At 42.9% G+C, this 16,001-nt stretch overlaps 1 protein-coding gene across 1 annotated transcript in view; it reads left to right on the top strand.

Annotated features, from left to right (window-relative positions):
- Positions 1-16,001, top strand: part of LOC135212695 (FHF complex subunit HOOK interacting protein 2A-like) — a 177,018-nt gene that overhangs the window by 145,490 nt on the left and 15,527 nt on the right. The gene's annotated exons all lie outside the window — the stretch shown is intronic.

The following is a 16,001-nucleotide window of genomic DNA, read 5'->3' as shown; positions in this document are numbered from 1 at the left end:
CACATGTTCTAGGGTTACAACGCCGATCTGATGGAAGAAATATGACTCCAAAAAGGCAAAATACTGTACATACTTGAGTAATATTCAACTGCATGTAATGTTCAACCCCATTTTTACTGCATATATTAGGACTTTAGCATATGTCCCTTAGCAATAAGCCTAGCCTATGTTAGCGGTTGCTACTGTAGCCTAGTGTATGATTCTGACATCTAAACCTAAGAGCTAAAAGCTTAGAATATGCCAATAAAATGTATAAATAATCAGTATGTACTCATTTCAAATAATTATTAATTAATCATTAACTATAATACACAAACAAACAAAAAACAAACCTTCCAATCGATTGTTTACATTCAGCTCTTACCCGTCTTACGAGTATCGAACGAGCACCAAGCAATCATTTGTCCTAGCACACAGTAAGCCATAAATTGTCATTAGTATCTCTCTTCAACTAATGAAACTACCAAACAGTATAATAACCATTCATTTCTATTCTTTATTCTATCTTTACCTAATGGAGATACCGAGTTACTGACAGCTATAATGAAACATACGTATACGTAACATAATAATAAAACAGAAGAAGAATTCTAAAAAATACGTAATATTTGTTGGCAGTCTGATTTATTTTATATTTTATGATATCTAATTCACAATTTTTTTATTAAATGTATTGCATGTACTCATTTCAAATAATTATTAAGTAACCATTAACTATAATAAACAAATAAAAAAAAGCTTCCAAACGTCTGTTTACATCCAGTACTTACGAGTATCGAACGATCGACAAGCAATCACTTTACACAGTAAGCCATAAATTTTCATTATCTCTCTTCAACTACTGAAACTACCAAACAGTATAATAACCATTCATTTCTATTCTTTATTCTATCTTTACCTAATGTTTTTTTTTTATTAAATGTATTGCATGAATAAGTTTTTCAATTTACAGCATCCTTTTACCAATAGAATACTTAAAGCACAAGGGGTAGATGCTGACCAATAGGAGAGCAGGATCTTATGGGGTGACTAGCATCAGGAACCAATGGGAGAGCGGGAGGATGGTGGCGAGTTTACTCAGTTGGCGGCGCGGGAGTTTTAAAATTGTTCTCGGTGGTCCGGGCGAATCTCGGGACTTTACAGCAACAACCTTTCGTATCTTGAAAACTTTTCGTATGTAGAGCAGTAAAATTTTTCGCATTGGCTTTCGTATCTCGAGTTTTTCATAAGTAGAGCCTTTCGTATCTCGAGGTACTACTGTATTCTTGTAATACCCTCAGTCCTATTGAGCGCGTTTGGCTTACACTTGGGCCACTCTAATCAGGTTTGGCTTACACTTGGGCCACTCTAATCATGTTGTGCCATTCACTATGGGTAGGGTAGGGATGTGGACATTTGGGAGTCAGTTCTCACTTGTGCCATTAGTGGAAGAATAAACTCTGTGAAAGGCTGCTAATATCTTTTTAATGTTTTCAGGTTTTTTTTTCTTTACTTCAATCTTTATGACAAGTACAAATAAAGAATCAAGTATGTACTCCTGGGCCCTTTGATTGTAGCAAATTGGCACAGTTGATGACTGCTGGAACCTCCACAGACAACCTACATCTGGAAAAATCAAAGAAACCTTCCAGTGTAATTACATTGAAACTCCAGTACAAAGTACTAAAGGGAAATTGAGCCGAAATATATCTGAAATAGGACTGGGAATGTTTGAAAACTCTTATGATAAATACTTGACTTTTAATCTGGAAGAATTTAGTTGCGATATTTTTAATGTACTATATCAAGATATTGTGAAGTGTTGTGGCCGAGAGCCTAAGATTCCTTCTGAAGGTCAAGGAAAGCTGACAATGGAATCTGCCTCAGCAAAAGAAAGTGAAAAACTCAAAACATTATCACACCTCGGAGGAGTTACAGTAGAATGTGCAGTTAGGTGCTTTTTGGAATTACTCCAAGGGAATGATATTTGCACCCCATCTGATGGCATACTTTGAAGAAAAGCTTGCAGAAGAATTAAGATCAAGGTGTGAAAAGAATTGAAAGAATGAAGAAGATAAATGGAGTCTTTGTCCCACCTCCCAGTTTAATTATTATATTAAATTCTACTTGATTGCCTAATATAGTAAAAGCATTTCAAGGTTAAACATTATATCCCAAAGAGATTTCATTGTCAAGAATTTGGACATATGTTAGGGTCTTGTAGACAGAAACTACAAGGCAAGCCTGTTACTTGTGTCAAATGGAGTGAACCAGAGCATAGCATATGTAATAAACATGCTAGATGTATGCATTGTGGAGACACTCATCCATCTTCTTCAATTAATGTGATATATACATCATGGAAAAAGAAATCCAAACGTTAAGGGTAACCAAATATATCACGTTTAGAGAGGCAAATGAGAGCGTATTAAATCAATATGTTAGACCAGGAATCCTTTTCCAATGTTGCTACCAACTGAAGAAGACATGTAAATGTTACCAGAGGTAATGTAAATAGAAAACCAGTGACAACCTGTACTCGTTCCTCTTTGGAGGCGGCACCAGTGATTCCTGGTACTCCTACATCTTTGGAGGCCGCGCCAGTGATTTCTAGTGCTCCTGCCTCTTCGGAAGTAGTGCCAGTTGATTCTGGCACTCCTGCCTCACTGGAGGCTGTACCAGCTATACCTGGTGTGTCATCTTCTTTGGAGGCTACACTGGTTATGGCTGACATTCCTGCCTTGTTGGAGGCTACATTATCACTCTCTGGTGCTTATGTCCCCCTTGAGCCTGGACCAGCTGTAAATGGTGCTTCTGATGCTTTGGAGGATGTACCGATGTCCGATCCTCACACCCCTCTTCAGGCAGTACTAGCTTTGTCTATATGTAGTGATGACTGCCTTCTTGACTTTAATTGGAGAGATATAAATGATAGATTTACCAGAGACCATTTTCCGATAGTGGTGAGTGTAGCATCAAATCTTCCATCTTCAAGGCTACCTAAACGAACGTTGATAAATCTGATTGGGCAACATTCCAGGAGAACAGCTCAGTAGATAACTGCAGATGACTTTCCCTGTGTAAATGATGCTGTTGACTTTTTGAATACAATATTGTTCTTGGCTGGTCTTCAGTCTAAACCTAGGTCTTCAGGCGTATTTATCTGCTGACCAGTTCCCTGGTGGGCTCGTATATGCCAGGAAACTCATAGAACTATGAGATCTGCTTTCACCAGATACCACAGACAAAAATGTGAGTATTACAGTGTTGAATTTTGAAAAGCAAGAACTCATTTTCAGCTTTCACCAGATACCTCAGACAAAAATGTGAGTATATTACCGTGTTGAATTTCGGAAAGCAAGAACTCATTTATGCATGGCAATCAAAAATGCATAAAAAGAATCTTGGACAATCTTCATATCTTCACTAAATTTGAAAACTCCTTTGACTCTAGTTTGGAAGAGAGTTAGAAAAATAGCAGGCAAGTTTACTCCTTGTCATGCAGTTATTAAGGTCAATGGTTGTGAGGTAGCAGACTCCTGGTTAATGGTAAATGAGTTTGCTAATCATTTGCTAATGTTGCAAAGAAAAATGATGATACCCCCTATTCAGCTCAAAGACGGCTAATGATTTTAATACATTAAGACATGAGCAATACAATTTACATTTTACTATGAGAGAATTTGTATTGGCCTTGAATAAATGTAATGAATTAGTTCCTGGACTGGATTTAACATATTCAGTGATTAAGCATACCCCTGAAAATAGTACAGTAGTACCTCGAGATACGAAAGGCTCAACTTACGAAAAATCCAAGTTACGAAAGCAAAGACAAAAAATTTTACTGCTCTACATACGAAAAGTTTTCAAGATACGAAAGGTTTCTGAAAGTCCGAGATTTGCCCCATAACAATTTGAAACTCGCGCCGCACGCCGCCATCTTAGTTATCGTAGACTCGCCACCATCCTCCTGCTCTCCCATTGGTTCCTGATGCTAGCCAAGCCATGAGATCCTTCTCTCTGATTGGACAGCCTCCCTCCCATCATGCATCTTCTATACATACGTACTACGTGTTGGCGTGCTTTAGCTCGGATACTTCGCACCCGAAACTTTACCGTACGCATTCGGCATTCGTTCGCTCCAACGATTTCGTGTAGTAACGTAAATTCGTTAGTGATTTCATTGCGGTACATATTATCGTGTTGTGCGAAGACTGTATTATTACGTATTTGTGTAACTTTACGTAAATTAACGTAGTCATGGGTCCCAAGAAAGTTGAAATTCACGGAAAGAAGCGCATGCTGTCTCTGGAGACAAAGATGGAGATCATAAAGAAGTACGAAGCTGGTATGCGATTGAGTGTGATCGCAAAGGAATACGGCCGTAATCCGTTGACAATTGGCACCATCCTTAAACAGAAGGATGCCATCAAAGCAATTACACCATCGAAGGGCATCACTATTTTGTCCAGCAAGAGGAGCCATGTGCACGACGAGATGGAACGGCTGTTCCTCATCTGGATAAAAGACAAAGAAATCGCTGGTGATACAGTAACGGAGACGGCAATCTCTCACAAGGCTAGTGCTATTTTCGGCGATTTGATTGCGCAGGCGGAAGACGAGGGAGGGGAAGGGACTTCAACGCCAACCCCAGAGTTCAAGGCTTCGCATGGCTGGTTCGAGAAATTCCGTAAACGGACTGGCATCCATTTGGTGGTGCGTCATGGGGAGGCTGCCAGCTCGGACACGAAAGCGGCCGAAGCATTTAAGAAGACTTTCGACGAGATGATGACCAAGGAAGGCTACAGTTCTCAGCAGGTTTTCAACTGTGATGAGACTGGCCTTTTTTGGAAAAAAAATGCCTCGTCGGACGTACATCACGGAGGAAGAGAAGAAGCTACCCGGGCATAAGCCTATGAAAGACAGGCTTACGCTCGCACTTTGTTCGAACGCCAGTGGGGATTGCAAGGTGAAGCCCCTACTGGTGTATCACTCCGAGACTCCTCGAGCCTTCAAGACCCACAAAGTGTTGAAGGAGAAGCTTCCAGTGATGTAGAGGGCTAATGCAAAAGCCTGGGTAGCGAAGTTTTTGTTCACCGAGTGGGTAAATCTGTGTTTCGGCCCGACTGTGAAGAGTTTTTTGCAAGAGAAGCGCCTCCCCCTGAAATGGCTGCTGGTGTTGGACAATGCCCCTCCCCACCCTCCTGGCCTCAAGGAAGATATCCTAGTGGAGTATTCCTTCGTTAAGATTCTTTTTCTTCCGCCCAACACCACCCCTCTCCTCCAGCCCATGGACCAGCAAGTGATAGCGAACTTTAAGAAGCTGTACACGAAACATCTTTTCAAGAGATGTTTCGACATCACCGATACCACAAACCTCACCTTGCGTGAATTTTGGAAGGAGCATTTCGACATCGTCATTTGCATCCGACTCATTGACCTAGCTTGGCAGGAGGTTTCGAGGCGAACCTTGAATTCCTTGTGGAGGAAACTCTGGCCTGATGCCGTATCCGCCAGACTTTGAGGGATTCAACGTGGGCGAAGCTGGTGCTGCAGAGTCAGAAACAGTTGACGATCCCAAAACTGTTTTGGAATCAGATCTTGACGAGATCGCACTCGGCAAGTCCATGGGGCTGGTCGTCGACGAGGACGACATCAACGACCTTCTCGAGGAGCACCAAGAGGAGCTTATGACGGATGACCTGAAGGAGTTGGAGGCCATGCAACTTATCGTCGTTCAAGAGGAGTTCTCTTGCAGCGGCGAGGAAGAGGAGGAGGAGCCTATGACAACGGCAGAAATTAAGGATATTCTAGGTGCTTTTCATAAAGTGCAATCGTTTATCGAAAAAAGACACCCCGAAAAGGCTCACACAGGTCGTATGCTTACGCAGTTCGGTGACGTTTTCCTGAGTTGTTTCAGGAACATTGTGAAAAGTAGGCAGAAGCAATCTTCCTTGGATCGTTATTTTTTAAAGAGGCCTTCAGCATTAGCAGGAGTAAGCAAAAAGGAAGAACCAAGTGATAAAAAACAGAAAGTTGAAAGCAAAAAGGAAGAACCAAGTGATAAAAACAGAAAGTTGAAAGCAAAAAGGAAGAACCAAGTGATGAAAAAACAGAACGTTGAAAGCGGTGATGAAGTTGAAATTCTGTAAAAAAAAAAAAAAAAAAAAAAAAAAAAAAAAAAAAAAAAAAAAAAAAAAAAAGAGCCTACATAAAAGTAAAAAAAAAGTTAAATAAAAAAAAAGAAATTTTTTTTTTTTACCTAATTTCTAGATTTTTGTAAGTTAAGTGTTACAGTTTTGTTAGGGTGTTTTGTAAATTTTAGTTTTATAGTTTTCCTTAAATTTTTTGTGTTTTCGTAAAGTTAAGTGTACGTACGTACGTACGTTATCTGCCGTTTGTCCTCCTCCTCCTCCTCTGCCGCCACTATCGGAGATAGCCCCACTCAAAAGGTAAGCTTCCACATTTTACGTTACAGTAATAATATTTCTTGTACACTAATATACACTTTATTTACAGGTTTTGGATTTTTATTCTTAATTATATGAAGGCCGCCTCGTAACGGATTAATTTCGTATCTCGAGGTACCACTGTACCAGACTTTTCATATTAAGCTTTATTAACAGAATTTACTGAGAATATATCCGTCCCAAGCTTCGGGAGATGTTAAAATTACTGCCATTCATGAAACCAGGAAAAGATCCATTCAAGACAGAAAAACAGCAAAACAGTAACCATGCACTTTTGCAGTATGTATAAGGGGATTGCATCCTGATCCAAATTTATTCATACACACTAGGCAGAGAATTCCATGTCTTGGCAAAACAAGGTTTCTAGGGTTGATTTTTGATAGCAAGCTGACCGGGATTCCACATCTGAAATATATTAAGGCAAAATGCTTCAAAGCAATGAATTTGCTGAAAGTCCTCTCTCACACTTCGTGGGGTGCAGACCGAACTCAGATGTTGAGATTTTATAAAGCCTTGGTCTTTTCAAAATTAACTTATGGGTGTGAAGTGTACACTTTTGCAAAGCCAAATAGCCTTAAGATGCTCAACTCAATTCATTATGGAGTAGTACAGTCGTGTACGGGAGCAGTTAAATTATCTCCCACTGAGAGCATTCTTGTAGATGCTGGTGAGATGCTGCTAGATCCTCATTAGAAGTGTCTGCTGGTTCGGAGCTGGTATAGATTTCAGAGACTACCTAAGTCTTCAACCAGCATTTGTTTGAGAAAGGAAAGGCATTGGCAGTTTTATGAGAATTACCCCAAGCAACTTCATCCATTTGCTTTTAGCGTAAAAAAATTTGTTGTCAGTGAATTAAACAGGCCAAGGATCAAGATTTTACCAACAAAATATTCAGTTAGTCTCCCCTGGAACTCTCCAGAGGTCAAATTCCGTAGGTATTTTAATTTTACCAAAACAGAATTGTCCAATGAGGCCATGCGGTCAATATTTTTAGAAAATTCCTTGCAACATGATAACTACACTGCAGTTTTCACAGATGGCTCAGAGTCAGATGCTGGCATCGGCTTTGGAGTGGTCTTCCTTGATATAGAAAGAAGTGGGTTATCATCTGTTGCATCAATTTCTACAGCAGAACTATATGCAGTTGTAAAGGCTTTAAAGGAAATTTTAATTCCGAATGAAAATTTTGTTATATACTATTGTGACTCAAGAAGTGTTTTTCACTCACTGGAATCTTTTAACTCCGTAAACCCTCTGATTTTAGGTATATTGGAATGGCTGCTTTTACTGAAAAGAAGAGGGAAAGAAGTAAAGTTCTGTTGGGTACCTTCCCATGTTGGGGTGGTTGGGAATGAGAAAGCTGACTAACTTGCTAAGTCAGCAGTCAGCTTCCGAGAACCCACAAGATGCCTACTGCCATATTGCTATTTATATCCTCTACTAGGTCAGAGAATTAGAAAATGTTGGCAGTCCCAATGGGAGGATATTTTAACTAATAAAAAAAATGCGCAATATCATGTCATCAGTGTCTCCTTGGTCATATCCCTATATGCCAGGAGACAGGAAATGATGTTGTGCAGATTGAGGATTTGGCATACAAGAATCATTCATGGGTTCATGATGTCCCATGAAAATCCTCCATTTTTTTATGACTGTATTGTGCCCTTGACTGTGAGGCATTTGCTGGTTGAATGTCCCAGACTTGGGAATTTGAGACAGGTTCCTGTCCTGGGGCCATGACAGAGAAGGTAATTTTATTCTAGCTACAATTCTTGGAAAGGATTGTATTAATATAGAGCAGTTATGTATCTTTATGTAGGAAGGGGGCCTCCTCAACAAAATGTAGATTATGCATAAAAAGTTTACGTCAAAATTTATATAAGTGAACAAAAATGTTTGTATAGACATTTTTAGAGATTTTATGTGAAATTTATTATAAACATATTTATTTTTCTATTTAAATTTTTATGTCAGTGTCAATAACCTAGATGTTGTGACCCCAGTTTTAGCTTGGAGCTATTGGCGCCAGTTCCCTAATGCTTTTCTCTCCAGCTACTAGCCCTTTAATTTTTATCCACTTGCTCCTGCACCTAGCTCCCTTGCTTCCTTCCTGTACCATTGCCAGTCTTGTGAATACAGTAGACCCCCGTATTCATGGGGAATGGGTACCAGACCCCCTGCAAATAGCTAAAATCCACAAATGCTTAAAATCCCTCTAAAAAGGGTTATGCATACCTAAGTTTTTTAATAGTTTTATTCACAAAGAAGGCTTTTAGTCACATAAATATAAAAGTACAGTAATTTGTTAATATATCTCAGCAAAAATTACTGTGAATGGGCGAATTTTCCATAGAAAAATCCGTGAATAGGTGTCAGCGAATTGTGAGTCCATGAATAGTGGGGGTCAGCTGTAGTGAAGTGCCCAGGCTGTTACAGTTATGCTGTATGACGGTGTTCTTTAAGTCCACACAAGGCGTTATTGAGGTCAGTAATGTCAAGCCTGCACGGATATTGATATATCCACACAGCTGTCCTAGAGCACACAGAATTGGCAGCCAGTCCGCATTGTTGTCTGCCATTCTGCATGTTGATTTACAGTTTGCTCCTTTTTTCTGCAAGTCCATGTGGTCATTAACAAAACGCATGTCTCGAACCAGACAGCCCTTCCTTCAAACTTCATGGCTATTGAATGAAAACCTTAGAGATGTGAGAAGGACCCTAACTTGTCCCTGCCAGACTCAGGGAGTATCTTAGGTCCTTCTTACGGGGCAGGGCTCTCCTAGCTCGAGGATCTGTGCTTCGGCCTTTTTACAGCACAAGCCTTATCTGGAGTCCTTGTTCCTCTTCTGTTTGTGTTTGTTTGTTTTTAGAGCATGAATATCAGTCCTCACCTAGACGACTGACTTCTTTGATCACCTTTGATGGAAGTGCTTGAAGGTTTTTGAACTCAAGTTCACCTGGGGCAAGGAAACTCGGCCAGATTCCTTTTTTTTTCTCAGCCCCAAACAAGTCGGAACTATGGTGGAAGCTGTCCAAACATTTTTCTTTAGAAGGGAAATTCCTTCATCCTTGAGCCTAAACCTAGTTTTCAACATCTCAGATTGAGGTTGGGGATCCCTTTTGAGAACTGGGGAATTTCTGGGATGTGATCTTTGGAAGGATGGTTCATTTACTTCTTTCTCTTAGAGCTGAGTTTTTCACATAAAGTTCAATGCTTTTGACCTTAGTACGTACTATCCTGGACTGTGGTAACCATTCAGGAAACACCACAGCTCTAACATATCTTGTAAGCAGGAGCTATCCCATGTCTGCCTGTCTCCAATAGTATGAATCCTTTTTTCTGTAGAAAGATCATCGTCTTCTAGTCACTGTAAAGTCATGGCTGATGTACCGAGCTGTCAGAAGCATGTTGTCTTCATTATAGATCTTCAATTTGCTGGTTTCTAGGATCTGTGAAATCTAGGGGGTTTGGACCTCCAAGGAATCTTCATCTTTCTCTTTTTTGATTGTCCATACGATCTCTATAGCATGTGCAACAGACACCATACTACAATCTGGTCCATCAGTTCTCCTCTCCTCATGAACTTTATTGCAGTCAAGGAGGAGCTACACAAGCTTTAAGCTAACTTCAAGTTGCGTTAATATTTTAGCCCTATTCTCCCATGTCATGGTTCCTGAACCTACTAGGTTGTTGGTGGACTTTTCAAGTTCCTCCTCCAACTGTGTCTTCACAACCTCGTGTCGAGATCTACCAAGGTGGTCTGCTCTTGCCCTAACAGGCTCTAGACTGTCTGGAGCCTTGTCAATTTTAGAGTGTTTTCTTGACGTGCTACATTGGCGATTGCAAGATGTACAAGTCATCTACTCTCCTCATCTGCCAGTCTTAAGGGACGTTTTTTCGAAGCTGGTGGCTCAAGCACTAAGTCTCTTCTATCGAGACATCCGTTAACCCCTTTGCAAATTACCCTGTTTCTTTCTGAGGAAACCTGGAATCTTGTATTCCACCTTTTAGGGATATAGAACTATGCTTAACCGAGGTTTAAGAACTATGCTTAACCGAGGTTTAAGCATAGAGACCCAGTTCTTATGTCATTTCTATTTCAATGAATTTTCAAGTCCTTGGCATGTCCAAGCAAGGAAAAATGAGATGTGGATTGCTCTTTTTTCCTTGGATTTTAGCCAAGAACAAGGACCCATCCAAGTCCTGGATCTATTCCTTTCTCCGTTAAGAATTTTACAGCCATCCTTGACTTCAAGGAACACCTTACAGCACCCTAATTCACAGCTCTCCTGGTGCCAGCTTATACACTGAGTGCCCAAAAGCTCTTACTAGTTCTAAGAAAGAATAGAGAGCTTTCTGTCCAACTGGGATATTCAAGTATAACATGAATGAGGTCAGAAGTTCAAGACAATCTATACCCTTAGGTTGACTTGAACAAGAGCTCGTTTCACCCTCTGTTAGATCGTCTTGTCGTTTATCCTAATGGACTTTAGAACACTCCTCTCCTTTTAAGTGAAAGCTAAAGACTTCAGAAATGGTTCTACCTCATTAGCTTTCAGGTACTACTTGTGCCTTATGTCTGTTCAATAGTTGTCATACTGAAAGTGTATTCGATCTTCTCTTCTAACTATTTTCAGCAAGTGAAACAATGTTAAAAATTGTTTGGCAGTACCTTGCGATTATTAGTAACTGACATAGTATCACAGAAGGAAGCATAGGACTTTCTCTTACTATCGCTTCACCTTGTAGTGTAGGGTCGAATTTTGGGGAAGGGGGTGGTTTATACTGTACCCAGAGCACCTGGCACTCTTAGTGGATGGGTTGTGATTTTACTTCAGTGTAGGTGATAACAGAATCTGGTTGTTTTTATTATGGTACTGCACCCGGGAAAGGACAACTTTAAAGTTCTGCTAGCCATTGAATATTTCCATGGCTGCGTAACTTCCACTGATGCTTTAGTAATGATCGGACCACTCCTCCGCTACAAAGCTTCCTCTTTTGTATAGGAGGCCCTTGGCTTGACCACAACGCCACTACAGGTAGTTGAGCACCAACCAGAGGCAGTTTATACTGCAGACTCTCTTAACTAACAAGGAAAGACAAGCATTGCTTTCAGTGGTACCAGCTTTCCTATTTCTAATTCATTAAATAACTTAATGTTCTAGAGTAGAAAATATATGTTCATGTATCCCGCCTCCTGTCAATGTGAGATTCAGCTTTGTAATTACTTGGTAAGTTACTTACATAAAAATGGCATTTCTGGGCTCAGCTCGTGTCGCTGCGCGAAATATCCTTTAATCTATTATTTCTAGGGTAAATGTACTAACACATACCAGAGAATAAATAAAATAAAGAAAAAGGTCAGTGTAACTGACTCGCTCACCCTCCAAGAGGGTGTCGGTATGAACACTAGGCGAGTGAGACCACTACCACGAGCCAAATGCCAATAGAAATCTCCCACTACAAAAACCCTCCATGAGGAGAGCCGACCCACAGAGTGAGCAGCTCGTACTACTACTACTCCATCCCATGCTGCCGACTGCTGCGCCTCTGGTGGCCATCCTTTTCAGTTAGCGCACACGAGTCACACGTGCTAATTTTCTCTCTGTGTTTTTTGTGCCCTTTCGTTGGATTTATCTATAATGGAGCGTGCAGCTATCGCAGCAGCTAAGTTAAGTAACTCAGTATTTATAGTTAGTTGGTTCTGGTTTTTTTTTTTCCGGCCTGAGTCAGTATTTGCCGTTTTTTAGGTATAAATACGAACTCTGGGTCGGAAGCATGGCAGCATGGTTCTGCCTCGTGGTGGGTTCGTTCTTGGTCTCCCATACCTAGAACATCCCCTTGTCTGTGTACGTTCTATATTAATTATCCGTTTTACTTAGGGTACTGTCTACTCAGGTTTGTCATGCATGCATGTCTTTTACCTGATAAGGTTCTTCTTCCTTCCAGACCCTAGTCCCGGCTCTTAGTATCGGCCTCTGACTAGCTTTGAGTGGTAGACTTTCCTTCGGGTTAGTCGTACACTCCTGGAATTTTTTCTCCTACTATATTGTTTTCTTTCTTTTATTTTTATTTATTGTACCATGTATTTTGTTATGGTTAGGTTAGTTAGGCGTCTGGCTTAGCCTAGGTCCTGGCTCATTGAGCCTATTCTACCGCTCATCAGTTCGGTTGCTTCCCTATAGCTTCTCTCTGATCAGCTGGTTTTGGCCTAGTGGGCCTATATGCCACTGCTTTTCAGCTCAGTTGCTTCCCGATAGCATCTCTCTGATCAGTTGGTTTGTCCTAGGCTTAGTTGTCTTGTTTTGGTCTTACCGCCTCGTGGTCACTACGCGATCACGAGACAGCCAGACGCCTGCCCAGTCACTTTCCCCCCTCTCCCGCTCTTCCATAGAGTCGGGGGAGGGTGGGTCGGTCTGCCCATGCTCGCTCCACATACCCGAGCCTGCTTCCCTCTCTCCCCCCAGGCGGAGGGGTCAGGGAGACGGGACAGACCCAGACTGGACTCGACCTCTCCGGCTTCTCGGTCCGGCCGGGTGGTAATGTGGTGGGGGGTACTGGCCTTTCCCCCCATCCGTTGCTTCCTTGTCGCTCCGTGTTCGCTTGAGCCTGTATGTCTTCTCGCTCTTTCCCACCTTACTAGGGCTCCTTTCCTGACCGGAGTCCTGGCATCCAGCGGAGAGGTGTTAGTCCACTCAGTAGAGTGGACCGGAACATACAGTGGGTCCCTGCTAACCTTAACGTATTGCTGAGTTACTACACTCCGCTACGCACTGGACTTGGTCCGGTTCGTTTGAGTTTTAGGTTTAAGTGTTATTAGATTAACTATAAGTTTATCTTAAGTACCTTAAACCTTCCCCCCCCCTCCCTTACGAGTTTTACCGGATCTCTCCGGGATTATAGCCTATTCAGGCGAAGCAGGGAGGGGTTATGCCCAATTTTTTTTCCGAGCTCCGGCATGCAACGGAGTTCTTCTGTCCTTTAGCCTGTAAGTGATATTCTTTAAGATACTCATGTGTCTTTCCACTTACAGGCCACCAACTGTGAGCATACGGGATGCGCCGCCACACTTCAGGACCCATGTGGACACGAAGTTTGCCGGTCCCATGTCCATCCATGCGCGACTCTGCACGGGGACATCCAGGTCTGGTACCATGAGACGTGTACCATATGTTATGATCTGGTGAGCAGCTTTTAGATGGGGTAGTATTCCATCTCCGGTAGATGCTCCGCTTCTGTTTTATGCTTAAGTTTTCATCATTCACTTAACTTAAGGCATCTAAGTTTAAGTATACTTTAAGTTTTTAGTTTTTAAGTGATTCTTAAAGCTAATCTACGCCCTCTCTTCCAGGCGCCGGCAGTGAGGGATACCGCACTGGCAACCCTGCGGGCCTGGGTCGGCGGTTTTGGGAAGAACGCCGCCAAGGGTATGCCCTACATCTTAGAGAAGCGGTTGGCACTGTTAATCTTCCCCGGAGGCAAGGCGACAGGATACGTCGACCCAGTAGAGGCGGCCCCGACTATCGCCTTCATCCAACAACAGCTGGCTGCCTCATTAACTGACCAAGACCAGGATATCTCCACGGATGTCGCGACTTTAGATATTAATGTGGAACCTATGGTAGGTGTAGACGACCTGTTGGTCGAGGTAAGTAGGATGGACACCCAAGGGTCACCCTTGGGCGTAACTGTTTCTTCTACTCCTGCAACCTCTCCATCCTTCCAAGGCTTTACAGGTGATGAATTGTATACTCCTCCTGACGCTTCGGTTAGACCTAAAGTCAAGGGTCAAGCAGTGAAATCCTTGTCTAAGACGTCGTCGTCGTCTAAGAAGACGACTTCGGCTTCATCCTCCTCTCGTAAGTCTCCGGCTGGAAATCCCGGAGCAGACAGGTCTAAAGCTTCTAGCTCCGGCTCTAAGTCCTCGAGGAGTAAATCCTCCAGAGAGAGATCTCGCACCCCGGCAGAGTCACCAGTTCCGCTACCCTTGGTTCCGATTCAGAGCCACCCCTCCACCTCCGCAGCAGCTCCGGCCTTGGACTCCAATGCTGGCCTGTTGCAACAGGTGGGCGACCTAGTTGGGTCCCTAAAGAGTAGCATGGAACAAATGATCTCTCGTTTGTCGGATAGGATTACGTCCCAGGACTCCATTATAGCCGGACTGAGAGAAGCCCCTCTAGCCTCTCCTCCACTTTCCAATACGAGTGGAACTCAGCTTCCTCCGTATGACTCGCTACCTCCGTTCTCGATGAACAATCCATGGAGAGTAGCGTCATACGCCCCCTTCCAAGACGGTCTCATTTCTATACCGGAATTTGTAACTCGAAGGATAGAGGACTTCGAGTTCTACCCGGAAGACCTCCAGCCTCCGTTCATAGGCTACGCAAGGCTTACAGCGTCAGCCATGGTGCGGGATGATAGGGTACCAAAGGAGACAGTCCTCTATTCACGAGAACCAGGCTCAGAGAGAAATGGCTCAGGTGTTTAGAGGACATGGATTGTTCTAATACCAAGATACAACCTTTTAAGAGTCCCTTTACCATTTTCACAATGGATGAGAGTACCCCGCTCCCCGTTCCTGACAAAGATCGCGAGGTCTACCATCCCAGCGGCCCAAAAGGGGGAACCCATGCCTCAATTGAAGGAAGCAGATCCCACATCTCCGTTGCTTCCCTCATCCGGAGAATTGTGGGAAGACTTGCCGAACACCTTCTCAGCTGGCAAACTCAAACCGGACTGTGCTATGGATCAGTTTGGTGAAAAGCTACCCAGGCTCCCAGATAGCCTTATTCAGGCTGAATTTGACGCGAAATCGCGATTAGCCAGGTCAATTCACTCTATGGCTATGTCCGAGGTAGCGACCATAGCCTATGGCTCAGAACCGCTTTTAAACTCATGACCAAATCCCTGACTCAAACGGTACAGTCGGATATGTTTGAGTTTGCCACTGCTAGAACGAATTGTAGGAAGCATGTCCTACAAGAGGCAACCATTCGACATGAGCCGAATAGGTTACTCTCGTCTAACATCTGGGGAGCAGATCTCTTCCCAGAAGCTATGGTGAAGGAAGTCCAGTCAGAGGCTACGAGGCTGAACCAGAGCCTTAAGGACCGTTGGGGCCTTACGGCTAAGAGGAGGCAAGACTTAACGCCCAAAGGTAAGGGACAGAGGAAACCTAGGCGTTTCCATCCTTACCAGAAAAAGCAGCCACGCTTTTCTCAGCAAGTTCCAGCGGTGCCCTTAGTGCAAACAGCCCAACCTTCCACTTCTAAAGCTCAATCACAACCAATTTATGTGATATCCCCTCAGCCTCAGCCCTCCACCTCTTACGCCATCTCTCCGGCTTACAATCAAGCCTTCGAGAGTCAAGCTTCACAGAAGTATGACCGCTCGGGTAAGGGAGGCAGAGGTAAGCGTTCCTTTCGTGGGAGAGGATCGGGAGGCCCCTTTAATAGGGGAAAGCACTTCAGAGGAGGCCGAGGCGGTTTCCAGAACCAATGAAGAACTTCAGGTAGGAGGGAGGCTGTTTCACTTTCGCCACCGGTGGAACT

The sequence above is a fragment of the Macrobrachium nipponense genome, chromosome 41 (assembly GCF_015104395.2).
Source record: "Macrobrachium nipponense isolate FS-2020 chromosome 41, ASM1510439v2, whole genome shotgun sequence".
In the NCBI taxonomy this organism is placed as follows: Eukaryota; Metazoa; Arthropoda; class Malacostraca; order Decapoda; family Palaemonidae; genus Macrobrachium; species Macrobrachium nipponense.
This window is presented reverse-complemented; position numbering and strand designations above follow the sequence as displayed.